The sequence below is a fragment of the Lactuca serriola genome, chromosome 1 (assembly GCF_051521515.1).
Source record: "Lactuca serriola cultivar US96UC23 chromosome 1, Lser_US96UC23_V15, whole genome shotgun sequence".
Classification (NCBI taxonomy): Eukaryota; Viridiplantae; Streptophyta; class Magnoliopsida; order Asterales; family Asteraceae; genus Lactuca; species Lactuca serriola.
The window spans coordinates 207,003,554-207,023,409 of NC_136408.1; the positions used below are offsets into that span (position 1 = coordinate 207,003,554).

At 49.5% G+C, this 19,856-nt stretch overlaps 55 non-coding genes across 55 annotated transcripts; all 55 read left to right on the top strand.

Annotated features, from left to right (window-relative positions):
- Positions 1–147: 147 nt before the first annotated feature.
- LOC145084119 (5S ribosomal RNA) lies at positions 148–266 on the top strand. The gene has a single exon (XR_013698573.1). It is a non-coding gene; the product is annotated as a 5S ribosomal RNA (ribosomal RNA).
- A 216-nt stretch (positions 267–482) lies between these two features.
- On the top strand, positions 483–601 carry LOC145084120 (5S ribosomal RNA). Its single transcript, XR_013698574.1, has one exon. It is a non-coding gene; the product is annotated as a 5S ribosomal RNA (ribosomal RNA).
- Positions 602–816: 215 nt separating this feature from the next.
- Positions 817–935, top strand: LOC145084122 (5S ribosomal RNA). The gene has a single exon (XR_013698576.1). It is a non-coding gene; the product is annotated as a 5S ribosomal RNA (ribosomal RNA).
- A 215-nt stretch (positions 936–1,150) lies between these two features.
- On the top strand, positions 1,151–1,269 carry LOC145084419 (5S ribosomal RNA). The gene has a single exon (XR_013698863.1). It is a non-coding gene; the product is annotated as a 5S ribosomal RNA (ribosomal RNA).
- A 215-nt stretch (positions 1,270–1,484) lies between these two features.
- Positions 1,485–1,603, top strand: LOC145084124 (5S ribosomal RNA). The gene has a single exon (XR_013698577.1). It is a non-coding gene; the product is annotated as a 5S ribosomal RNA (ribosomal RNA).
- Positions 1,604–1,818: 215 nt separating this feature from the next.
- On the top strand, positions 1,819–1,937 carry LOC145084125 (5S ribosomal RNA). The gene has a single exon (XR_013698578.1). It is a non-coding gene; the product is annotated as a 5S ribosomal RNA (ribosomal RNA).
- A 216-nt stretch (positions 1,938–2,153) lies between these two features.
- On the top strand, positions 2,154–2,272 carry LOC145084126 (5S ribosomal RNA). The gene has a single exon (XR_013698579.1). It is a non-coding gene; the product is annotated as a 5S ribosomal RNA (ribosomal RNA).
- Positions 2,273–2,487: 215 nt separating this feature from the next.
- Positions 2,488–2,606, top strand: LOC145084127 (5S ribosomal RNA). Its single transcript, XR_013698580.1, has one exon. It is a non-coding gene; the product is annotated as a 5S ribosomal RNA (ribosomal RNA).
- Positions 2,607–2,821: 215 nt separating this feature from the next.
- Positions 2,822–2,940, top strand: LOC145084128 (5S ribosomal RNA). Its single transcript, XR_013698581.1, has one exon. It is a non-coding gene; the product is annotated as a 5S ribosomal RNA (ribosomal RNA).
- Positions 2,941–3,156: 216 nt separating this feature from the next.
- On the top strand, positions 3,157–3,275 carry LOC145084129 (5S ribosomal RNA). The gene has a single exon (XR_013698582.1). It is a non-coding gene; the product is annotated as a 5S ribosomal RNA (ribosomal RNA).
- Positions 3,276–3,491: 216 nt separating this feature from the next.
- LOC145084130 (5S ribosomal RNA) lies at positions 3,492–3,610 on the top strand. The gene has a single exon (XR_013698583.1). It is a non-coding gene; the product is annotated as a 5S ribosomal RNA (ribosomal RNA).
- Positions 3,611–3,825: 215 nt separating this feature from the next.
- On the top strand, positions 3,826–3,944 carry LOC145084839 (5S ribosomal RNA). Its single transcript, XR_013699267.1, has one exon. It is a non-coding gene; the product is annotated as a 5S ribosomal RNA (ribosomal RNA).
- Positions 3,945–4,443: 499 nt separating this feature from the next.
- LOC145084951 (5S ribosomal RNA) lies at positions 4,444–4,562 on the top strand. The gene has a single exon (XR_013699372.1). It is a non-coding gene; the product is annotated as a 5S ribosomal RNA (ribosomal RNA).
- A 215-nt stretch (positions 4,563–4,777) lies between these two features.
- LOC145084131 (5S ribosomal RNA) lies at positions 4,778–4,896 on the top strand. The gene has a single exon (XR_013698584.1). It is a non-coding gene; the product is annotated as a 5S ribosomal RNA (ribosomal RNA).
- Positions 4,897–5,112: 216 nt separating this feature from the next.
- Positions 5,113–5,231, top strand: LOC145084132 (5S ribosomal RNA). The gene has a single exon (XR_013698585.1). It is a non-coding gene; the product is annotated as a 5S ribosomal RNA (ribosomal RNA).
- A 215-nt stretch (positions 5,232–5,446) lies between these two features.
- Positions 5,447–5,565, top strand: LOC145084840 (5S ribosomal RNA). Its single transcript, XR_013699268.1, has one exon. It is a non-coding gene; the product is annotated as a 5S ribosomal RNA (ribosomal RNA).
- A 499-nt stretch (positions 5,566–6,064) lies between these two features.
- Positions 6,065–6,183, top strand: LOC145084134 (5S ribosomal RNA). Its single transcript, XR_013698587.1, has one exon. It is a non-coding gene; the product is annotated as a 5S ribosomal RNA (ribosomal RNA).
- Positions 6,184–6,398: 215 nt separating this feature from the next.
- On the top strand, positions 6,399–6,517 carry LOC145084135 (5S ribosomal RNA). Its single transcript, XR_013698588.1, has one exon. It is a non-coding gene; the product is annotated as a 5S ribosomal RNA (ribosomal RNA).
- A 215-nt stretch (positions 6,518–6,732) lies between these two features.
- Positions 6,733–6,851, top strand: LOC145084136 (5S ribosomal RNA). Its single transcript, XR_013698589.1, has one exon. It is a non-coding gene; the product is annotated as a 5S ribosomal RNA (ribosomal RNA).
- A 499-nt stretch (positions 6,852–7,350) lies between these two features.
- On the top strand, positions 7,351–7,469 carry LOC145084137 (5S ribosomal RNA). The gene has a single exon (XR_013698590.1). It is a non-coding gene; the product is annotated as a 5S ribosomal RNA (ribosomal RNA).
- A 500-nt stretch (positions 7,470–7,969) lies between these two features.
- Positions 7,970–8,088, top strand: LOC145084138 (5S ribosomal RNA). The gene has a single exon (XR_013698591.1). It is a non-coding gene; the product is annotated as a 5S ribosomal RNA (ribosomal RNA).
- Positions 8,089–8,303: 215 nt separating this feature from the next.
- LOC145081070 (5S ribosomal RNA) lies at positions 8,304–8,422 on the top strand. Its single transcript, XR_013695638.1, has one exon. It is a non-coding gene; the product is annotated as a 5S ribosomal RNA (ribosomal RNA).
- A 215-nt stretch (positions 8,423–8,637) lies between these two features.
- On the top strand, positions 8,638–8,756 carry LOC145084139 (5S ribosomal RNA). Its single transcript, XR_013698592.1, has one exon. It is a non-coding gene; the product is annotated as a 5S ribosomal RNA (ribosomal RNA).
- Positions 8,757–8,971: 215 nt separating this feature from the next.
- On the top strand, positions 8,972–9,090 carry LOC145084140 (5S ribosomal RNA). The gene has a single exon (XR_013698593.1). It is a non-coding gene; the product is annotated as a 5S ribosomal RNA (ribosomal RNA).
- A 216-nt stretch (positions 9,091–9,306) lies between these two features.
- Positions 9,307–9,425, top strand: LOC145084141 (5S ribosomal RNA). The gene has a single exon (XR_013698594.1). It is a non-coding gene; the product is annotated as a 5S ribosomal RNA (ribosomal RNA).
- Positions 9,426–9,640: 215 nt separating this feature from the next.
- LOC145084142 (5S ribosomal RNA) lies at positions 9,641–9,759 on the top strand. The gene has a single exon (XR_013698595.1). It is a non-coding gene; the product is annotated as a 5S ribosomal RNA (ribosomal RNA).
- Positions 9,760–9,974: 215 nt separating this feature from the next.
- On the top strand, positions 9,975–10,093 carry LOC145084143 (5S ribosomal RNA). Its single transcript, XR_013698596.1, has one exon. It is a non-coding gene; the product is annotated as a 5S ribosomal RNA (ribosomal RNA).
- A 215-nt stretch (positions 10,094–10,308) lies between these two features.
- Positions 10,309–10,427, top strand: LOC145084145 (5S ribosomal RNA). The gene has a single exon (XR_013698598.1). It is a non-coding gene; the product is annotated as a 5S ribosomal RNA (ribosomal RNA).
- A 215-nt stretch (positions 10,428–10,642) lies between these two features.
- On the top strand, positions 10,643–10,761 carry LOC145084146 (5S ribosomal RNA). Its single transcript, XR_013698599.1, has one exon. It is a non-coding gene; the product is annotated as a 5S ribosomal RNA (ribosomal RNA).
- A 215-nt stretch (positions 10,762–10,976) lies between these two features.
- Positions 10,977–11,095, top strand: LOC145084147 (5S ribosomal RNA). Its single transcript, XR_013698600.1, has one exon. It is a non-coding gene; the product is annotated as a 5S ribosomal RNA (ribosomal RNA).
- Positions 11,096–11,310: 215 nt separating this feature from the next.
- Positions 11,311–11,429, top strand: LOC145084148 (5S ribosomal RNA). Its single transcript, XR_013698601.1, has one exon. It is a non-coding gene; the product is annotated as a 5S ribosomal RNA (ribosomal RNA).
- A 215-nt stretch (positions 11,430–11,644) lies between these two features.
- On the top strand, positions 11,645–11,763 carry LOC145084150 (5S ribosomal RNA). The gene has a single exon (XR_013698602.1). It is a non-coding gene; the product is annotated as a 5S ribosomal RNA (ribosomal RNA).
- Positions 11,764–12,262: 499 nt separating this feature from the next.
- LOC145084151 (5S ribosomal RNA) lies at positions 12,263–12,381 on the top strand. The gene has a single exon (XR_013698603.1). It is a non-coding gene; the product is annotated as a 5S ribosomal RNA (ribosomal RNA).
- A 215-nt stretch (positions 12,382–12,596) lies between these two features.
- Positions 12,597–12,715, top strand: LOC145084152 (5S ribosomal RNA). The gene has a single exon (XR_013698604.1). It is a non-coding gene; the product is annotated as a 5S ribosomal RNA (ribosomal RNA).
- A 215-nt stretch (positions 12,716–12,930) lies between these two features.
- On the top strand, positions 12,931–13,049 carry LOC145084153 (5S ribosomal RNA). The gene has a single exon (XR_013698605.1). It is a non-coding gene; the product is annotated as a 5S ribosomal RNA (ribosomal RNA).
- A 215-nt stretch (positions 13,050–13,264) lies between these two features.
- LOC145084154 (5S ribosomal RNA) lies at positions 13,265–13,383 on the top strand. Its single transcript, XR_013698606.1, has one exon. It is a non-coding gene; the product is annotated as a 5S ribosomal RNA (ribosomal RNA).
- A 215-nt stretch (positions 13,384–13,598) lies between these two features.
- On the top strand, positions 13,599–13,717 carry LOC145081071 (5S ribosomal RNA). The gene has a single exon (XR_013695639.1). It is a non-coding gene; the product is annotated as a 5S ribosomal RNA (ribosomal RNA).
- Positions 13,718–13,931: 214 nt separating this feature from the next.
- Positions 13,932–14,050, top strand: LOC145084155 (5S ribosomal RNA). The gene has a single exon (XR_013698607.1). It is a non-coding gene; the product is annotated as a 5S ribosomal RNA (ribosomal RNA).
- Positions 14,051–14,265: 215 nt separating this feature from the next.
- Positions 14,266–14,384, top strand: LOC145085598 (5S ribosomal RNA). The gene has a single exon (XR_013699992.1). It is a non-coding gene; the product is annotated as a 5S ribosomal RNA (ribosomal RNA).
- A 216-nt stretch (positions 14,385–14,600) lies between these two features.
- Positions 14,601–14,719, top strand: LOC145084157 (5S ribosomal RNA). Its single transcript, XR_013698609.1, has one exon. It is a non-coding gene; the product is annotated as a 5S ribosomal RNA (ribosomal RNA).
- A 215-nt stretch (positions 14,720–14,934) lies between these two features.
- On the top strand, positions 14,935–15,053 carry LOC145084158 (5S ribosomal RNA). Its single transcript, XR_013698610.1, has one exon. It is a non-coding gene; the product is annotated as a 5S ribosomal RNA (ribosomal RNA).
- A 215-nt stretch (positions 15,054–15,268) lies between these two features.
- On the top strand, positions 15,269–15,387 carry LOC145085001 (5S ribosomal RNA). Its single transcript, XR_013699419.1, has one exon. It is a non-coding gene; the product is annotated as a 5S ribosomal RNA (ribosomal RNA).
- Positions 15,388–15,602: 215 nt separating this feature from the next.
- Positions 15,603–15,721, top strand: LOC145084159 (5S ribosomal RNA). The gene has a single exon (XR_013698611.1). It is a non-coding gene; the product is annotated as a 5S ribosomal RNA (ribosomal RNA).
- A 216-nt stretch (positions 15,722–15,937) lies between these two features.
- LOC145085004 (5S ribosomal RNA) lies at positions 15,938–16,056 on the top strand. Its single transcript, XR_013699422.1, has one exon. It is a non-coding gene; the product is annotated as a 5S ribosomal RNA (ribosomal RNA).
- A 215-nt stretch (positions 16,057–16,271) lies between these two features.
- Positions 16,272–16,390, top strand: LOC145081073 (5S ribosomal RNA). The gene has a single exon (XR_013695641.1). It is a non-coding gene; the product is annotated as a 5S ribosomal RNA (ribosomal RNA).
- A 214-nt stretch (positions 16,391–16,604) lies between these two features.
- On the top strand, positions 16,605–16,723 carry LOC145084160 (5S ribosomal RNA). Its single transcript, XR_013698612.1, has one exon. It is a non-coding gene; the product is annotated as a 5S ribosomal RNA (ribosomal RNA).
- Positions 16,724–16,938: 215 nt separating this feature from the next.
- LOC145085080 (5S ribosomal RNA) lies at positions 16,939–17,057 on the top strand. Its single transcript, XR_013699495.1, has one exon. It is a non-coding gene; the product is annotated as a 5S ribosomal RNA (ribosomal RNA).
- Positions 17,058–17,273: 216 nt separating this feature from the next.
- Positions 17,274–17,392, top strand: LOC145084161 (5S ribosomal RNA). The gene has a single exon (XR_013698613.1). It is a non-coding gene; the product is annotated as a 5S ribosomal RNA (ribosomal RNA).
- A 215-nt stretch (positions 17,393–17,607) lies between these two features.
- Positions 17,608–17,726, top strand: LOC145084162 (5S ribosomal RNA). Its single transcript, XR_013698614.1, has one exon. It is a non-coding gene; the product is annotated as a 5S ribosomal RNA (ribosomal RNA).
- A 215-nt stretch (positions 17,727–17,941) lies between these two features.
- On the top strand, positions 17,942–18,060 carry LOC145085005 (5S ribosomal RNA). Its single transcript, XR_013699423.1, has one exon. It is a non-coding gene; the product is annotated as a 5S ribosomal RNA (ribosomal RNA).
- Positions 18,061–18,275: 215 nt separating this feature from the next.
- LOC145084163 (5S ribosomal RNA) lies at positions 18,276–18,394 on the top strand. Its single transcript, XR_013698615.1, has one exon. It is a non-coding gene; the product is annotated as a 5S ribosomal RNA (ribosomal RNA).
- A 217-nt stretch (positions 18,395–18,611) lies between these two features.
- LOC145085006 (5S ribosomal RNA) lies at positions 18,612–18,730 on the top strand. The gene has a single exon (XR_013699424.1). It is a non-coding gene; the product is annotated as a 5S ribosomal RNA (ribosomal RNA).
- Positions 18,731–18,945: 215 nt separating this feature from the next.
- On the top strand, positions 18,946–19,064 carry LOC145084164 (5S ribosomal RNA). The gene has a single exon (XR_013698616.1). It is a non-coding gene; the product is annotated as a 5S ribosomal RNA (ribosomal RNA).
- Positions 19,065–19,280: 216 nt separating this feature from the next.
- On the top strand, positions 19,281–19,399 carry LOC145084166 (5S ribosomal RNA). The gene has a single exon (XR_013698617.1). It is a non-coding gene; the product is annotated as a 5S ribosomal RNA (ribosomal RNA).
- Positions 19,400–19,614: 215 nt separating this feature from the next.
- Positions 19,615–19,733, top strand: LOC145085041 (5S ribosomal RNA). Its single transcript, XR_013699457.1, has one exon. It is a non-coding gene; the product is annotated as a 5S ribosomal RNA (ribosomal RNA).
- The last annotated feature ends 123 nt before the right edge of the window (positions 19,734–19,856 follow it).

Here is a 19,856-nt window from a genome sequence, read left to right on the forward strand (position 1 = left end):
TTTCTATGCTCGGGTGCCCTCCGGTTCATGGCTGATGGTTTTCGTATTTTTGGAACGGAGCCGATCCGTCACGTGGGTCCCACGCCCCGCGTACCAAAACAAAGGCGTCTTCTAACACATAAAAACAATAAACATGGATAGTATTTCGGGCGCGATCATACCAGCACTAATGCACCGGATCCCATCAGAACTCCGCAGTTAAGCGTGCTTGGGCGAGAGTAGTACTAGGATGGGTGACCCCCTGGGAAGTCCTCGTGTTGCACCCCCCTTTTTCGTTGTCCGTTTGCGTTTGTTTCTAGGTTTTACGTGCTTTTTTTTTCCTTTCTTTCTTGCTATTTCTATGCTCGGGTGCCCTCCGGTTCATGGCTGATGGTTTTCGTATTTTTGGAACGGAGCCGATCCGTCACGTGGGTCCCACGCCCCGCGTACCAAAACAAAGGCGTCTTCTAACACATAAAAACAATAAACATGGATAGTATTTCGGGCGCGATCATACCAGCACTAATGCACCGGATCCCATCAGAACTCCGCAGTTAAGCGTGCTTGGGCGAGAGTAGTACTAGGATGGGTGACCCCCTGGGAAGTCCTCGTGTTGCACCCCCCTTTTTCGTTGTCCGTTTGAGTTTGTTTCTAGGTTTTACGTGCTTTTTTTTCCTTTCTTTCTTGCTATTTCTATGCTCGGGTGCCCTCCGGTTCATGGCTGATGGTTTTCGTATTTTTGGAACGGAGCCGATCCGTCACGTGGGTCCCACGCCCCGCGTACCAAAACAAAGGCGTCTTCTAACACATAAAAACAATAAACATGGATAGTATTTCGGGCGCGATCATACCAGCACTAATGCACCGGATCCCATCAGAACTCCGCAGTTAAGCGTGCTTGGGCGAGAGTAGTACTAGGATGGGTGACCCCCTGGGAAGTCCTCGTGTTGCACCCCCCTTTTTCGTTGTCCGTTTGCGTTTGTTTCTAGGTTTTACGTGCTTTTTTTTCCTTTCTTTCTTGCTATTTCTATGCTCGGGTGCCCTCCGGTTCATGGCTGATGGTTTTCGTATTTTTGGAACGGAGCCGATCCGTCACGTGGGTCCCACGCCCCGCGTACCAAAACAAAGGCGTCTTCTAACACATAAAAACAATAAACATGGATAGTATTTCGGGCGCGATCATACCAGCACTAATGCACCGGATCCCATCAGAACTCCGTAGTTAAGCGTGCTTGGGCGAGAGTAGTACTAGGATGGGTGACCCCCTGGGAAGTCCTCGTGTTGCACCCCCCTTTTTCGTTGTCCGTTTGCGTTTGTTTCTAGGTTTTACGTGCTTTTTTTTCCTTTCTTTCTTGCTATTTCTATGCTCGGGTGCCCTCCGGTTCATGGCTGATGGTTTTCGTATTTTTGGAACGGAGCCGATCCGTCACGTGGGTCCCACGCCCCGCGTACCAAAACAAAGGCGTCTTCTAACACATAAAAACAATAAACATGGATAGTATTTCGGGCGCGATCATACCAGCACTAATGCACCGGATCCCATCAGAACTCCGCAGTTAAGCGTGCTTGGGCGAGAGTAGTACTAGGATGGGTGACCCCCTGGGAAGTCCTCGTGTTGCACCCCCCTTTTTCGTTGTCCGTTTGCGTTTGTTTCTAGGTTTTACGTGCTTTTTTTTCCTTTCTTTCTTGCTATTTCTATGCTCGGGTGCCCTCCGGTTCATGGCTGATGGTTTTCGTATTTTTGGAACGGAGCCGATCCGTCACGTGGGTCCCACGCCCCGCGTACCAAAACAAAGGCGTCTTCTAACACATAAAAACAATAAACATGGATAGTATTTCGGGCGCGATCATACCAGCACTAATGCACCGGATCCCATCAGAACTCCGCAGTTAAGCGTGCTTGGGCGAGAGTAGTACTAGGATGGGTGACCCCCTGGGAAGTCCTCGTGTTGCACCCCCCTTTTTCGTTGTCCGTTTGCGTTTGTTTCTAGGTTTTACGTGCTTTTTTTTTCCTTTCTTTCTTGCTATTTCTATGCTCGGGTGCCCTCCGGTTCATGGCTGATGGTTTTCGTATTTTTGGAACGGAGCCGATCCGTCACGTGGGTCCCACGCCCCGCGTACCAAAACAAAGGCGTCTTCTAACACATAAAAACAATAAACATGGATAGTATTTCGGGCGCGATCATACCAGCACTAATGCACCGGATCCCATCAGAACTCCGCAGTTAAGCGTGCTTGGGCGAGAGTAGTACTAGGATGGGTGACCCCCTGGGAAGTCCTCGTGTTGCACCCCCCTTTTTCGTTGTCCGTTTGCGTTTGTTTCTAGGTTTTACGTGCTTTTTTTTCCTTTCTTTCTTGCTATTTCTATGCTCGGGTGCCCTCCGGTTCATGGCTGATGGTTTTCGTATTTTTGGAACGGAGCCGATCCGTCACGTGGGTCCCACGCCCCGCGTACCAAAACAAAGGCGTCTTCTAACACATAAAAACAATAAACATGGATAGTATTTCGGGCGCGATCATACCAGCACTAATGCACCGGATCCCATCAGAACTCCGCAGTTAAGCGTGCTTGGGCGAGAGTAGTACTAGGATGGGTGACCCCCTGGGAAGTCCTCGTGTTGCACCCCCCTTTTTCGTTGTCCGTTTGCGTTTGTTTCTAGGTTTTACGTGCTTTTTTTTCCTTTCTTTCTTGCTATTTCTATGCTCGGGTGCCCTCCGGTTCATGGCTGATGGTTTTCGTATTTTTGGAACGGAGCCGATCCGTCACGTGGGTCCCACGCCCCGCGTACCAAAACAAAGGCGTCTTCTAACACATAAAAACAATAAACATGGATAGTATTTCGGGCGCGATCATACCAGCACTAATGCACCGGATCCCATCAGAACTCCGCAGTTAAGCGTGCTTGGGCGAGAGTAGTACTAGGATGGGTGACCCCCTGGGAAGTCCTCGTGTTGCACCCCCCTTTTTCGTTGTCCGTTTGCGTTTGTTTCTAGGTTTTACGTGCTTTTTTTTTCCTTTCTTTCTTGCTATTTCTATGCTCGGGTGCCCTCCGGTTCATGGCTGATGGTTTTCGTATTTTTGGAACGGAGCCGATCCGTCACGTGGGTCCCACGCCCCGCGTACCAAAACAAAGGCGTCTTCTAACACATAAAAACAATAAACATGGATAGTATTTCGGGCGCGATCATACCAGCACTAATGCACCGGATCCCATCAGAACTCCGCAGTTAAGCGTGCTTGGGCGAGAGTAGTACTAGGATGGGTGACCCCCTGGGAAGTCCTCGTGTTGCACCCCCCTTTTTCGTTGTCCGTTTGCGTTTGTTTCTAGGTTTTACGTGCTTTTTTTTTCCTTTCTTTCTTGCTATTTCTATGCTCGGGTGCCCTCCGGTTCATGGCTGATGGTTTTCGTATTTTTGGAACGGAGCCGATCCGTCACGTGGGTCCCACGCCCCGCGTACCAAAACAAAGGCGTCTTCTAACACATAAAAACAATAAACATGGATAGTATTTCGGGCGCGATCATACCAGCACTAATGCACCGGATCCCATCAGAACTCCGCAGTTAAGCGTGCTTGGGCGAGAGTAGTACTAGGATGGGTGACCCCCTGGGAAGTCCTCGTGTTGCACCCCCCTTTTTCGTTGTCCGTTTGCGTTTGTTTCTAGGTTTTACGTGCTTTTTTTTCCTTTCTTTCTTGCTATTTCTATGCTCGGGTGCCCTCCGGTTCATGGCTGATGGTTTTCGTATTTTTGGAACGGAGCCGATCCGTCACGTGGGTCCCACGCCCCGCGTACCAAAACAAAGGCGTCTTCTAACACATAAAAACAATAAACATGGATAGTATTTCGGGCGCGATCATACCAGCACTAATGCACCGGATCCCATCAGAACTCCGCAGTTAAGCGTGCTTGGGCGAGAGTAGTACTAGGATGGGTGACCCCCTGGGAAGTCCTCGTGTTGCACCTCCCTTTTTCGTTGTCCGTTTGCGTTTGTTTCTAGGTTTTACGTGCTTTTTTTTCCTTTCTTTCTTGCTATTTCTATGCTCGGGTGCCCTCCGGTTCATGGCTGATGGTTTTCGTATTTTTGGAACGGAGCCGATCCGTCACGTGGGTCCCACGCCCCGCGTACCAAAACAAAGGCGTCTTCTAACACATAAAAACAATAAACATCAGAACTCCGCAGTTAAGCGTGCTTGGGCGAGAGTAGTACTAGGATGGGTGACCCCCTGGGAAGTCCTCGTGTTGCACCCCCCTTTTTCGTTGTCCGTTTGCGTTTGTTTCTAGGTTTTACGTGCTTTTTTTTCCTTTCTTTCTTGCTATTTCTATGCTCGGGTGCCCTCCGGTTCATGGCTGATGGTTTTCGTATTTTTGGAACGGAGCCGATCCGTCACGTGGGTCCCACGCCCCGCGTACCAAAACAAAGGCGTCTTCTAACACATAAAAACAATAAACATGGATAGTATTTCGGGCGCGATCAAACCAGCACTAATGCACCGGATCCCATCAGAACTCCGCAGTTAAGCGTGCTTGGGCGAGAGTAGTACTAGGATGGGTGACCCCCTGGGAAGTCCTCGTGTTGCACCCCCCTTTTTCGTTGTCCGTTTGCGTTTGTTTCTAGGTTTTACGTGCTTTTTTTTCCTTTCTTTCTTGCTATTTCTATGCTCGGGTGCCCTCCGGTTCATGGCTGATGGTTTTCGTATTTTTGGAACGGAGCCGATCCGTCACGTGGGTCCCACGCCCCGCGTACCAAAACAAAGGCGTCTTCTAACACATAAAAACAATAAACATGGATAGTATTTCGGGCGCGATCATACCAGCACTAATGCACCGGATCCCATCAGAACTCCGCAGTTAAGCGTGCTTGGGCGAGAGTAGTACTAGGATGGGTGACCCCCTGGGAAGTCCTCGTGTTGCACCCCCCTTTTTCGTTGTCCGTTTGCGTTTGTTTCTAGGTTTTACGTGCTTTTTTTTTCCTTTCTTTCTTGCTATTTCTATGCTCGGGTGCCCTCCGGTTCATGGCTGATGGTTTTCGTATTTTTGGAACGGAGCCGATCCGTCACGTGGGTCCCACGCCCCGCGTACCAAAACAAAGGCGTCTTCTAACACATAAAAACAATAAACATGGATAGTATTTCGGGCGCGATCATACCAGCACTAATGCACCGGATCCCATCAGAACTCCGCAGTTAAGCGTGCTTGGGCGAGAGTAGTACTAGGATGGGTGACCCCCTGGGAAGTCCTCGTGTTGCACCCCCCTTTTTCGTTGTCCGTTTGCGTTTGTTTCTAGGTTTTACGTGCTTTTTTTTCCTTTCTTTCTTGCTATTTCTATGCTCGGGTGCCCTCCGGTTCATGGCTGATGGTTTTCGTATTTTTGGAACGGAGCCGATCCGTCACGTGGGTCCCACGCCCCGCGTACCAAAACAAAGGCGTCTTCTAACACATAAAAACAATAAACATGGATAGTATTTCGGGCGCGATCATACCAGCACTAATGCACCGGATCCCATCAGAACTCCGCAGTTAAGCGTGCTTGGGCGAGAGTAGTACTAGGATGGGTGACCCCCTGGGAAGTCCTCGTGTTGCACCTCCCTTTTTCGTTGTCCGTTTGCGTTTGTTTCTAGGTTTTACGTGCTTTTTTTTCCTTTCTTTCTTGCTATTTCTATGCTCGGGTGCCCTCCGGTTCATGGCTGATGGTTTTCGTATTTTTGGAACGGAGCCGATCCGTCACGTGGGTCCCACGCCCCGCGTACCAAAACAAAGGCGTCTTCTAACACATAAAAACAATAAACATCAGAACTCCGCAGTTAAGCGTGCTTGGGCGAGAGTAGTACTAGGATGGGTGACCCCCTGGGAAGTCCTCGTGTTGCACCCCCCTTTTTCGTTGTCCGTTTGCGTTTGTTTCTAGGTTTTACGTGCTTTTTTTTCCTTTCTTTCTTGCTATTTCTATGCTCGGGTGCCCTCCGGTTCATGGCTGATGGTTTTCGTATTTTTGGAACGGAGCCGATCCGTCACGTGGGTCCCACGCCCCGCGTACCAAAACAAAGGCGTCTTCTAACACATAAAAACAATAAACATGGATAGTATTTCGGGCGCGATCATACCAGCACTAATGCACCGGATCCCATCAGAACTCCGCAGTTAAGCGTGCTTGGGCGAGAGTAGTACTAGGATGGGTGACCCCCTGGGAAGTCCTCGTGTTGCACCCCCCTTTTTCGTTGTCCGTTTGCGTTTGTTTCTAGGTTTTACGTGCTTTTTTTTCCTTTCTTTCTTGCTATTTCTATGCTCGGGTGCCCTCCGGTTCATGGCTGATGGTTTTCGTATTTTTGGAACGGAGCCGATCCGTCACGTGGGTCCCACGCCCCGCGTACCAAAACAAAGGCGTCTTCTAACACATAAAAACAATAAACATGGATAGTATTTCGGGCGCGATCATACCAGCACTAATGCACCGGATCCCATCAGAACTCCGCAGTTAAGCGTGCTTGGGCGAGAGTAGTACTAGGATGGGTGACCCCCTGGGAAGTCCTCGTGTTGCACCCCCCTTTTTCGTTGTCCGTTTGCGTTTGTTTCTAGGTTTTACGTGCTTTTTTTTCCTTTCTTTCTTGCTATTTCTATGCTCGGGTGCCCTCCGGTTCATGGCTGATGGTTTTCGTATTTTTGGAACGGAGCCGATCCGTCACGTGGGTCCCACGCCCCGCGTACCAAAACAAAGGCGTCTTCTAACACATAAAAACAATAAACATGGATAGTATTTCGGGCGCGATCATACCAGCACTAATGCACCGGATCCCATCAGAACTCCGCAGTTAAGCGTGCTTGGGCGAGAGTAGTACTAGGATGGGTGACCCCCTGGGAAGTCCTCGTGTTGCACCCCCCTTTTTCGTTGTCCGTTTGCGTTTGTTTCTAGGTTTTACGTGCTTTTTTTTCCTTTCTTTCTTGCTATTTCTATGCTCGGGTGCCCTCCGGTTCATGGCTGATGGTTTTCGTATTTTTGGAACGGAGCCGATCCGTCACGTGGGTCCCACGCCCCGCGTACCAAAACAAAGGCGTCTTCTAACACATAAAAACAATAAACATCAGAACTCCGCAGTTAAGCGTGCTTGGGCGAGAGTAGTACTAGGATGGGTGACCCCCTGGGAAGTCCTCGTGTTGCACCCCCCTTTTTCGTTGTCCGTTTGCGTTTGTTTCTAGGTTTTACGTGCTTTTTTTTCCTTTCTTTCTTGCTATTTCTATGCTCGGGTGCCCTCCGGTTCATGGCTGATGGTTTTCGTATTTTTGGAACGGAGCCGATCCGTCACGTGGGTCCCACGCCCCGCGTACCAAAACAAAGGCGTCTTCTAACACATAAAAACAATAAACATGGATAGTATTTCGGGCGCGATCATACCAGCACTAATGCACCGGATCCCATCAGAACTCCGCAGTTAAGCGTGCTTGGGCGAGAGTAGTACTAGGATGGGTGACCCCCTGGGAAGTCCTCGTGTTGCACCCCCCTTTTTCGTTGTCCGTTTGCGTTTGTTTCTAGGTTTTACGTGCTTTTTTTTTCCTTTCTTTCTTGCTATTTCTATGCTCGGGTGCCCTCCGGTTCATGGCTGATGGTTTTCGTATTTTTGGAACGGAGCCGATCCGTCACGTGGGTCCCACGCCCCGCGTACCAAAACAAAGGCGTCTTCTAACACATAAAAACAATAAACATCAGAACTCCGCAGTTAAGCGTGCTTGGGCGAGAGTAGTACTAGGATGGGTGACCCCCTGGGAAGTCCTCGTGTTGCACCCCCCTTTTTCGTTGTCCGTTTGCGTTTGTTTCTAGGTTTTACGTGCTTTTTTTTCCTTTCTTTCTTGCTATTTCTATGCTCGGGTGCCCTCCGGTTCATGGCTGATGGTTTTCGTATTTTTGGAACGGAGCCGATCCGTCACGTGGGTCCCACGCCCCGCGTACCAAAACAAAGGCGTCTTCTAACACATAAAAACAATAAACATGGATAGTATTTCGGGCGCGATCATACCAGCACTAATGCACCGGATCCCATCAGAACTCCGCAGTTAAGCGTGCTTGGGCGAGAGTAGTACTAGGATGGGTGACCCCCTGGGAAGTCCTCGTGTTGCACCCCCCTTTTTCGTTGTCCGTTTGCGTTTGTTTCTAGGTTTTACGTGCTTTTTTTTCCTTTCTTTCTTGCTATTTCTATGCTCGGGTGCCCTCCGGTTCATGGCTGATGGTTTTCGTATTTTTGGAACGGAGCCGATCCGTCACGTGGGTCCCACGCCCCGCGTACCAAAACAAAGGCGTCTTCTAACACATAAAAACAATAAACATGGATAGTATTTCGGGTGCGATCATACCAGCACTAATGCACCGGATCCCATCAGAACTCCGCAGTTAAGCGTGCTTGGGCGAGAGTAGTACTAGGATGGGTGACCCCCTGGGAAGTCCTCGTGTTGCACCCCCCTTTTTCGTTGTCCGTTTGCGTTTGTTTCTAGGTTTTACGTGCTTTTTTTTCCTTTCTTTCTTGCTATTTCTATGCTCGGGTGCCCTCCGGTTCATGGCTGATGGTTTTCGTATTTTTGGAACGGAGCCGATCCGTCACGTGGGTCCCACGCCCCGCGTACCAAAACAAAGGCGTCTTCTAACACATAAAAACAATAAACATGGATAGTATTTCGGGCGCGATCATACCAGCACTAATGCACCGGATCCCATCAGAACTCCGCAGTTAAGCGTGCTTGGGCGAGAGTAGTACTAGGATGGGTGACCCCCTGGGAAGTCCTCGTGTTGCACCCCCCTTTTTCGTTGTCCGTTTGCGTTTGTTTCTAGGTTTTACGTGCTTTTTTTTCCTTTCTTTCTTGCTATTTCTATGCTCGGGTGCCCTCCGGTTCATGGCTGATGGTTTTCGTATTTTTGGAACGGAGCCGATCCGTCACGTGGGTCCCACGCCCCGCGTACCAAAACAAAGGCGTCTTCTAACACATAAAAACAATAAACATGGATAGTATTTCGGGCGCGATCATACCAGCACTAATGCACCGGATCCCATCAGAACTCCGCAGTTAAGCGTGCTTGGGCGAGAGTAGTACTAGGATGGGTGACCCCCTGGGAAGTCCTCGTGTTGCACCCCCCTTTTTCGTTGTCCGTTTGCGTTTGTTTTGTAGGTTTTACGTGCTTTTTTTTCCTTTCTTTCTTGCTATTTCTATGCTCGGGTGCCCTCCGGTTCATGGCTGATGGTTTTCGTATTTTTGGAACGGAGCCGATCCGTCACGTGGGTCCCACGCCCCGCGTACCAAAACAAAGGCGTCTTCTAACACATAAAAACAATAAACATGGATAGTATTTCGGGCGCGATCATACCAGCACTAATGCACCGGATCCCATCAGAACTCCGCAGTTAAGCGTGCTTGGGCGAGAGTAGTACTAGGATGGGTGACCCCCTGGGAAGTCCTCGTGTTGCACCCCCCTTTTTCGTTGTCCGTTTGCGTTTGTTTCTAGGTTTTACGTGCTTTTTTTTCCTTTCTTTCTTGCTATTTCTATGCTCGGGTGCCCTCCGGTTCATGGCTGATGGTTTTCGTATTTTTGGAACGGAGCCGATCCGTCACGTGGGTCCCACGCCCCGCGTACCAAAACAAAGGCGTCTTCTAACACATAAAAACAATAAACATGGATAGTATTTCGGGCGCGATCATACCAGCACTAATGCACCGGATCCCATCAGAACTCCGCAGTTAAGCGTGCTTGGGCGAGAGTAGTACTAGGATGGGTGACCCCCTGGGAAGTCCTCGTGTTGCACCCCCCTTTTTTGTTGTCCGTTTGCGTTTGTTTCTAGGTTTTACGTGCTTTTTTTTCCTTTCTTTCTTGCTATTTCTATGCTCGGGTGCCCTCCGGTTCATGGCTGATGGTTTTCGTATTTTTGGAACGGAGCCGATCCGTCACGTGGGTCCCACGCCCCGCGTACCAAAACAAAGGCGTCTTCTAACACATAAAAACAATAAACATGGATAGTATTTCGGGCGCGATCATACCAGCACTAATGCACCGGATCCCATCAGAACTCCGCAGTTAAGCGTGCTTGGGCGAGAGTAGTACTAGGATGGGTGACCCCCTGGGAAGTCCTCGTGTTGCACCCCCCTTTTTCGTTGTCCGTTTGCGTTTGTTTCTAGGTTTTACGTGCTTTTTTTTCCTTTCTTTCTTGCTATTTCTATGCTCGGGTGCCCTCCGGTTCATGGCTGATGGTTTTCGTATTTTTGGAACGGAGCCGATCCGTCACGTGGGTCCCACGCCCCGCGTACCAAAACAAAGGCGTCTTCTAACACATAAAAACAATAAACATGGATAGTATTTCGGGCGCGATCATACCAGCACTAATGCACCGGATCCCATCAGAACTCCGCAGTTAAGCGTGCTTGGGCGAGAGTAGTACTAGGATGGGTGACCCCCTGGGAAGTCCTCGTGTTGCACCCCCCTTTTTCGTTGTCCGTTTGCGTTTGTTTCTAGGTTTTACGTGCTTTTTTTTCCTTTCTTTCTTGCTATTTATATGCTCGGGTGCCCTCCGGTTCATGGCTGATGGTTTTCGTATTTTTGGAACGGAGCCGATCCGTCACGTGGGTCCCACGCCCCGCGTACCAAAACAAAGGCGTCTTCTAACACATAAAAACAATAAACATGGATAGTATTTCGGGCGCGATCATACCAGCACTAATGCACCGGATCCCATCAGAACTCCGCAGTTAAGCGTGCTTGGGCGAGAGTAGTACTAGGATGGGTGACCCCCTGGGAAGTCCTCGTGTTGCACCCCCCTTTTTCGTTGTCCGTTTGCGTTTGTTTCTAGGTTTTACGTGCTTTTTTTTCCTTTCTTTCTTGCTATTTCTATGCTCGGGTGCCCTGCGGTTCATGGCTGATGGTTTTCGTATTTTTGGAACGGAGCCGATCCGTCACGTGGGTCCCACGCCCCGCGTACCAAAACAAAGGCGTCTTCTAACACATAAAAACAATAAACATGGATAGTATTTCGGGCGCGATCATACCAGCACTAATGCACCGGATCCCATCAGAACTCCGCAGTTAAGCGTGCTTGGGCGAGAGTAGTACTAGGATGGGTGACCCCCTGGGAAGTCCTCGTGTTGCACCCCCCTTTTTCGTTGTCCGTTTGCGTTTGTTTCTAGGTTTTACGTGCTTTTTTTTCCTTTCTTTCTTGCTATTTCTATGCTCGGGTGCCCTCCGGTTCATGGCTGATGGTTTTCGTATTTTTGGAACGGAGCCGATCCGTCACGTGGGTCCCACGCCCCGCGTACCAAAACAAAGGCGTCTTCTAACACATAAATACAATAAACATGGATAGTATTTCGGGCGCGATCATACCAGCACTAATGCACCGGATCCCATCAGAACTCCGCAGTTAAGCGTGCTTGGGCGAGAGTAGTACTAGGATGGGTGACCCCCTGGGAAGTCCTCGTGTTGCACCCCCCTTTTTCGTTGTCCGTTTGCGTTTGTTTCTAGGTTTTACGTGCTTTTTTTTCCTTTCTTTCTTGCTATTTCTATGCTCGGGTGCCCTCCGGTTCATGGCTGATGGTTTTCGTATTTTTGGAACTGAGCCGATCCGTCACGTGGGTCCCACGCCCCGCGTACCAAAACAAAGGCGTCTTCTAACACATAAAAACAATAAACATGGATAGTATTTCGGGCGCGATCATACCAGCACTAATGCACCGGATCCCATCAGAACTCCGCAGTTAAGCGTGCTTGGGCGAGAGTAGTACTAGGATGGGTGACCCCCTGGGAAGTCCTCGTGTTGCACCCCCCTTTTTCGTTGTCCGTTTGCGTTTGTTTCTAGGTTTTACGTGCTTTTTTTTCCTTTCTTTCTTGCTATTTCTATGCTCGGGTGCCCTCCGGTTCATGGCTGATGGTTTTCGTATTTTTGGAACGGAGCCGATCCGTCACGTGGGTCCCACGCCCCGCGTACCAAAACAAAGGCGTCTTCTAACACATAAAAACAATAAACATCAGAACTCCGCAGTTAAGCGTGCTTGGGCGAGAGTAGTACTAGGATGGGTGACCCCCTGGGAAGTCCACGTGTTGCACCCCCCTTTTTCGTTGTCCGTTTGCGTTTGTTTCTAGGTTTTACGTGCTTTTTTTTCCTTTCTTTCTTGCTATTTCTATGCTCGGGTGCCCTCCGGTTCATGGCTGATGGTTTTCGTATTTTTGGAACGGAGCCGATCCGTCACGTGGGTCCCACGCCCCGCGTACCAAAACAAAGGCGTCTTCTAACACATAAAAACAATAAACATGGATAGTATTTCGGGCGCGATCATACCAGCACTAATGCACCGGATCCCATCAGAACTCCGCAGTTAAGCGTGCTTGGGCGAGAGTAGTACTAGGATGGGTGACCCCCTGGGAAGTCCTCGTGTTGCACCCCCCTTTTTCGTTGTCCGTTTGCGTTTGTTTCTAGGTTTTACGTGCTTTTTTTTCCTTTCTTTCTTGCTATTTCTATGCTCGGGTGCCCTCCGGTTCATGGCTGATGGTTTTCGTATTTTTGGAACGGAGCTGATCCGTCACGTGGGTCCCACGCCCCGCGTACCAAAACAAAGGCGTCTTCTAACACATAAAAACAATAAACATGGATAGTATTTCGGGCGCGATCATACCAGCACTAATGCACCGGATCCCATCAGAACTCCGCAGTTAAGCGTGCTTGGGCGAGAGTAGTACTAGGATGGGTGACCCCCTGGGAAGTCCTCGTGTTGCACCCCCCTTTTTTGTTGTCCGTTTGCGTTTGTTTCTAGGTTTTACGTGCTTTTTTTTCCTTTCTTTCTTGCTATTTCTATGCTCGGGTGCCCTCCGGTTCATGGCTGATGGTTTTCGTATTTTTGGAACGGAGCCGATCCGTCACGTGGGTCCCACGCCCCGCGTACCAAAACAAAGGCGTCTTCTAACACATAAAAACAATAAACATGGATAGTATTTCGGGCGCGATCATACCAGCACTAATGCACCGGATCCCATCAGAACTCCGCAGTTAAGCGTGCTTGGGCGAGAGTAGTACTAGGATGGGTGACCCCCTGGGAAGTCCTCGTGTTGCACCCCCCTTTTTTGTTGTCCGTTTGCGTTTGTTTCTAGGTTTTACGTGCTTTTTTTTCCTTTCTTTCTTGCTATTTCTATGCTCGGGTGCCCTCCGGTTCATGGCTGATGGTTTTCGTATTTTTGGAACGGAGCCGATCCGTCACGTGGGTCCCACGCCCCGCGTACCAAAACAAAGGCGTCTTCTAACACATAAAAACAATAAACATGGATAGTATTTCGGGCGCGATCATACCAGCACTAATGCACCGGATCCCATCAGAACTCCGCAGTTAAGCGTGCTTGGGCGAGAGTAGTACTAGGATGGGTGACCCCCTGGGAAGTCCTCGTGTTGCACCCCCCTTTTTCGTTGTCCGTTTGCGTTTGTTTCTAGGTTTTACGTGCTTTTTTTTCCTTTCTTTCTTGCTATTTCTATGCTCGGGTGCCCTCCGGTTCATGGCTGATGGTTTTCGTATTTTTGGAACGGAGCCGATCCGTCACGTGGGTCCCACGCCCCGCGTACCAAAACAAAGGCGTCTTCTAACACATAAAAACAATAAACATGGATAGTATTTCGGGTGCGATCATACCAGCACTAATGCACCGGATCCCATCAGAACTCCGCAGTTAAGCGTGCTTGGGCGAGAGTAGTACTAGGATGGGTGACCCCCTGGGAAGTCCTCGTGTTGCACCCCCTTTTTCGTTGTCCGTTTGCGTTTGTTTCTAGGTTTTACGTGCTTTTTTTTCCTTTCTTTCTTGCTATTTCTATGCTCGGGTGCCCTCCGGTTCATGGCTGATGGTTTTCGTATTTTTGGAACGGAGCCGATCCGTCACGTGGGTCCCACGCCCCGCGTACCAAAACAAAGGCGTCTTCTAACACATAAAAACAATAAACATGGATAGTATTTCGGGCGCGATCATACCAGCACTAATGCACCGGATCCCATCAGAACTCCGCAGTTAAGCGTGCTTGGGCGAGAGTAGTACTAGGATGGGTGACCCCCTGGGAAGTCCTCGTGTTGCACCCCCCTTTTTCGTTGTCCGTTTGCGTTTGTTTCTAGGTTTTACGTGCTTTTTTTTCCTTTCTTTCTTGCTATTTCTATGCTCGGGTGCCCTCCGGTTCATGGCTGATGGTTTTCGTATTTTTGGAACGGAGCCGATCCGTCACGTGGGTCCCACGCCCCGCGTACCAAAACAAAGGCGTCTTCTAACACATAAAAACAATAAACATGGATAGTATTTCGGGCGCGATCATACCAGCACTAATGCACCGGATCCCATCAGAACTCCGCAGTTAAGCGTGCTTGGGCAAAAGTAGTACTAGGATGGGTGACCCCCTGGGAAGTCCTCGTGTTGCACCCCCCTTTTTCGTTGTCCGTTTGCGTTTGTTTTGTAGGTTTTACGTGCTTTTTTTTCCTTTCTTTCTTGCTATTTCTATGCTCGGGTGCCCTCCGGTTCATGGCTGATGGTTTTCGTATTTTTGGAACGGAGCCGATCCGTCACGTGGGTCCCACGCCCCGCGTACCAAAACAAAGGCGTCTTCTAACACATAAAAACAATAAACATGGATAGTATTTCGGGCGCGATCATACCAGCACTAATGCACCGGATCCCATCAGAACTCCGCAGTTAAGCGTGCTTGGGCGAGAGTAGTACTAGGATGGGTGACCCCCTGGGAAGTCCTCGTGTTGCACCCCCCTTTTTCGTTGTCCGTTTGCGTTTGTTTCTAGGTTTTACGTGCTTTTTTTTCCTTTCTTTCTTGCTATTTCTATGCTCGGGTGCCCTCCGGTTCATGGCTGATGGTTTTCGTATTTTTGGAACGGAGCCGATCCGTCACGTGGGTCCCACGCCCCGCGTACCAAAACAAAGGCGTCTTCTAACACATAAAAACAATAAACATGGATAGTATTTCGGGCGCGATCATACCAGCACTAATGCACCGGATCCCATCAGAACTCCGCAGTTAAGCGTGCTTGGGCGAGAGTAGTACTAGGATGGGTGACCCCCTGGGAAGTCCTCGTGTTGCACCCCCCTTTTTCGTTGTCCGTTTGCGTTTGTTTCTAGGTTTTACGTGCTTTTTTTTCCTTTCTTTCTTGCTATTTATATGCTCGGGTGCCCTCCGGTTCATGGCTGATGGTTTTCGTATTTTTGGAACGGAGCCGATCCGTCACGTGGGTCCCACGCCCCGCGTACCAAAACAAAGGCGTCTTCTAACACATAAAAACAATAAACATGGATAGTATTTCGGGCGCGATCATACCAGCACTAATGCACCGGATCCCATCAGAACTCCGCAGTTAAGCGTGCTTGGGCGAGAGTAGTACTAGGATGGTTGACCCCCTGGGAAGTCCTCGTGTTGCACCCCCCTTTTTCGTTGTCCGTTTGCGTTTGTTTCTAGGTTTTACGTGCTTTTTTTTCCTTTCTTTCTTGCTATTTCTATGCTCGGGTGCCCTCCGGTTCATGGCTGATGGTTTTCGTATTTTTGGAACGGAGCCGATCCGTCACGTGGGTCCCACGCCCCGCGTACCAAAACAAAGGCGTCTTCTAACACATAAAAACAATAAACATGGATAGTATTTCGGGCGCGATCATACCAGCACTAATGCACCGGATCCCATCAGAACTCCGCAGTTAAGCGTGCTTGGGCGAGAGTAGTACTAGGATGGGTGACCCCCTGGGAAGTCCTCGTGTTGCACCCCCCTTTTTCGTTGTCCGTTTGCGTTTGTTTCTAGGTTTTACGTGCTTTTTTTTTCCTTTCTTTCTTGCTATTTCTATGCTCGGGTGCCCTCCGGTTCATGGCTGATGGTTTTCGTATTTTTGGAACGGAGCCGATCCGTCACGTGGGTCCCACGCCCCGCGTACCAAAACAAAGGCGTCTTCTAACACATAAAAACAATAAACATGGATAGTATTTCGGGCGCGATCATACCAGCACTAATGCACCGGATCCCATCAGAACTCCGCAGTTAAGCGTGCTTGGGCGAGAGTAGTACTAGGATGGTTGACCCCCTGGGAAGTCCTCGTGTTGCACCCCCCTTTTTCGTTGTCCGTTTGCGTTTGTTTCTAGGTTTTACGTGCTTTTTTTTCCTTTCTTTCTTGCTATTTCTATGCTCGGGTGCCCTCCGGTTCATGGCTGATGGTTTTCGTATTTTTGGAACGGAGCCGATCCGTCACGTGGGTCCCACGCCCCGCGTACCAAAACAAAGGCGTCTTCTAACACATAAAAACAATAAACATGGATAGTATTTCGGGTGCGATCATACCAGCACTAATGCACCGGATCCCATCAGAACTCCGCAGTTAAGCGTGCTTGGGCGAGAGTAGTACTAGGATGGGTGACCCCCTGGGAAGTCCTCGTGTTGCACCCCCTTTTTCGTTGTCCGTTTGCGTTTGTTTCTAGGTTTTACGTGCTTTTTTTTCCTTTCTTTCTTGCTATTTCTATGCTCGGGTGCCCTCCGGTTCATGGCTGATGGTTTTCGTATTTTTGGAACGGAGCCGATCCGTCACGTGGGTCCCACGCCCCGCGTACCAAAACAAAGGCGTCTTCTAACACATAAAAACAATAAACATGGATAGTATTTCGGGCGCGATCATACCAGCACTAATGCACCGGATCCCATCAGAACTCCGCAGTTAAGCGTGCTTGGGCGAGAGTAGTACTAGGATGGGTGACCCCCTGGGAAGTCCTCGTGTTGCACCCCCCTTTTTCGTTGTCCGTTTGCGTTTGTTTCTAGGTTTTACGTGCTTTTTTTTCCTTTCTTTCTTGCTATTTCTATGCTCGGGTGCCCTCCGGTTCATGGCTGATGGTTTTCGTATTTTTGGAACGGAGCCGATCCGTCACGTGGGTCCCACGCCCCGCGTACCAAAACAAAGGCGTCTTCTAACACATAAAAACAATAAACATGGATAGTATTTCGGGCGCGATCATACCAGCACTAATGCACCGGATCCCATCAGAACTCCGCAGTTAAGCGTGCTTGGGCAAGAGTAGTACTAGGATGGGTGACCCCCTGGGAAGTCCTCGTGTTGCACCCCCCTTTTTCGTTGTCCGTTTGCGTTTGTTTTGTAGGTTTTACGTGCTTTTTTTTCCTTTCTTTCTTGCTATTTCTATGCTCGGGTGCCCTCCGGTTCATGGCTGATGGTTTTCGTATTTTTGGAACGGAGCCGATCCGTCACGTGGGTCCCACGCCCCGCGTACCAAAACAAAGGCGTCTTCTAACACATAAAAACAATAAACATGGATAGTATTTCGGGCGCGATCATACCAGCACTAATGCACCGGATCCCATCAGAACTCCGCAGTTAAGCGTGCTTGGGCGAGAGTAGTACTAGGATGGGTGACCCCCTGGGAAGTCCTCGTGTTGCACCCCCCTTTTTCGTTGTCCGTTTGCGTTTGTTTCTAGGTTTTACGTGCTTTTTTTTCCTTTCTTTCTTGCTATTTCTATGCTCGGGTGCCCTCCGGTTCATGGCTGATGGTTTTCGTATTTTTGGAACGGAGCCGATCCGTCACGTGGGTCCCACGCCCCGCGTACCAAAACAAAGGCGTCTTCTAACACATAAAAACAATAAACATGGATAGTATTTCGGGCGCGATCATACCAGCACTAATGCACCGGATCCCATCAGAACTCCGCAGTTAAGCGTGCTTGGGCGAGAGTAGTACTAGGATGGGTGACCCCCTGGGAAGTCCTCGTGTTGCACCCCCCTTTTTCGTTGTCCGTTTGCGTTTGTTTCTAGGTTTTACGTGCTTTTTTTTCCTTTCTTTCTTGCTATTTATATGCTCGGGTGCCCTCCGGTTCATGGCTGATGGTTTTCGTATTTTTGGAACGGAGCCGATCCGTCACGTGGGTCCCACGCCCCGCGTACCAAAACAAAGGCGTCTTCTAACACATAAAAACAATAAACATGGATAGTATTTCGGGCGCGATCATACCAGCACTAATGCACCGGATCCCATCAGAACTCCGCAGTTAAGCGTGCTTGGGCGAGAGTAGTACTAGGATGGTTGACCCCCTGGGAAGTCCTCGTGTTGCACCCCCCTTTTTCGTTGTCCGTTTGCGTTTGTTTCTAGGTTTTACGTGCTTTTTTTTCCTTTCTTTCTTGCTATTTCTATGCTCGGGTGCCCTCCGGTTCATGGCTGATGGTTTTCGTATTTTTGGAACGGAGCCGATCCGTCACGTGGGTCCCACGCCCCGCGTACCAAAACAAAGGCGTCTTCTAACACATAAAAACAATAAACATGGATAGTATTTCGGGCGCGATCATACCAGCACTAATGCACCGGATCCCATCAGAACTCCGCAGTTAAGCGTGCTTGGGCGAGAGTAGTACTAGGATGGGTGACCCCCTGGGAAGTCCTCGTGTTGCACCCCCCTTTTTCGTTGTCCGTTTGCGTTTGTTTCTAGGTTTTACGTGCTTTTTTTTTTCCTTTCTTTCTTGCTATTTCTATGCTCGGGTGCCCTCCGGTTCATGGCTGATGGTTTTCGTATTTTTGGAACGGAGCCGATCCGTCACGTGGGTCCCACGCCCCGCGTACCAAAACAAAGGCGTCTTCTAACACATAAAAACAATAAACATGGATAGTATTTCGGGCGCGATCATACCAGCACTAATGCACCGGATCCCATCAGAACTCCGCAGTTAAGCGTGCTTGGGCGAGAGTAGTACTAGGATGGTTGACCCCCTGGGAAGTCCTCGTGTTGCACCCCCCTTTTTCGTTGTCCGTTTGCGTTTGTTTCTAGGTTTTACGTGCTTTTTTTTCCTTTCTTTCTTGCTATTTCTATGCTCGGGTGCCCTCCGGTTCATGGCTGATGGTTTTCGTATTTTTGGAACGGAGCCGATCCGTCACGTGGGTCCCACGCCCCGCGTACCAAAACAAAGGCGTCTTCTAACACATAAAAACAATAAACATGGATAGTATTTCGGGCGCGATCATACCAGCACTAATGCACCGGATCCCATCAGAACTCCGCAGTTAAGCGTGCTTGGGCGAGAGTAGTACTAGGATGGGTGACCCCCTGGGAAGTCCTCGTGTTGCACCCCCCTTTTTCGTTGTCCGTTTGCGTTTGTTTCTAGGTTTTACGTGCTTTTTTTTTCCTTTCTTTCTTGCTATTTCTATGCTCGGGTGCCCTCCGGTTCATGGCTGATGGTTTTCGTATTTTTGGAACGGAGCCGATCCGTCACGTGGGTCCCACGCCCCGCGTACCAAAACAAAGGCGTCTTCTAACACATAAAAACAATAAACATGGATAGTATTTCGGGCGCGATCATACCAGCACTAATGCACCGGATCCCATCAGAACTCCGCAGTTAAGCGTGCTTGGGCGAGAGTAGTACTAGGATGGGTGACCCCCTGGGAAGTCCTCGTGTTGCACCCCCCTTTTTCGTTGTCCGTTTGCGTTTGTTTCTAGGTTTTACGTGCTTTTTTTTCCTTTCTTTCTTGCTATTTCTATGCTCGGGTGCCCTCCGGTTCATGGCTGATGGTTTTCGTATTTTTGGAACGGAGCCGATCCGTCACGTGGGTCCCACGCCCCGCGTACCAAAACAAAGGCGTCTTCTAACACATAAAAACAATAAACATGGATAGTATTTCGGGCGCGATCATACCAGCACTAATGCATCGGATCCCATCAGAACTCCGCAGTTAAGCGTGCTTGGGCGAGAGTAGTACTAGGATGGGTGACCCCCTGGGAAGTCCTCGTGTTGCACCCCCCTTTTTCGTTGTCCGTTTGCGTTTGTTTCTAGGTTTTACGTGCTTTTTTTTCCTTTCTTTCTTGCTATTTCTATGCTCGGGTGCCCTCCGGTTCATGGCTGATGGTTTTCGTATTTTTGGAA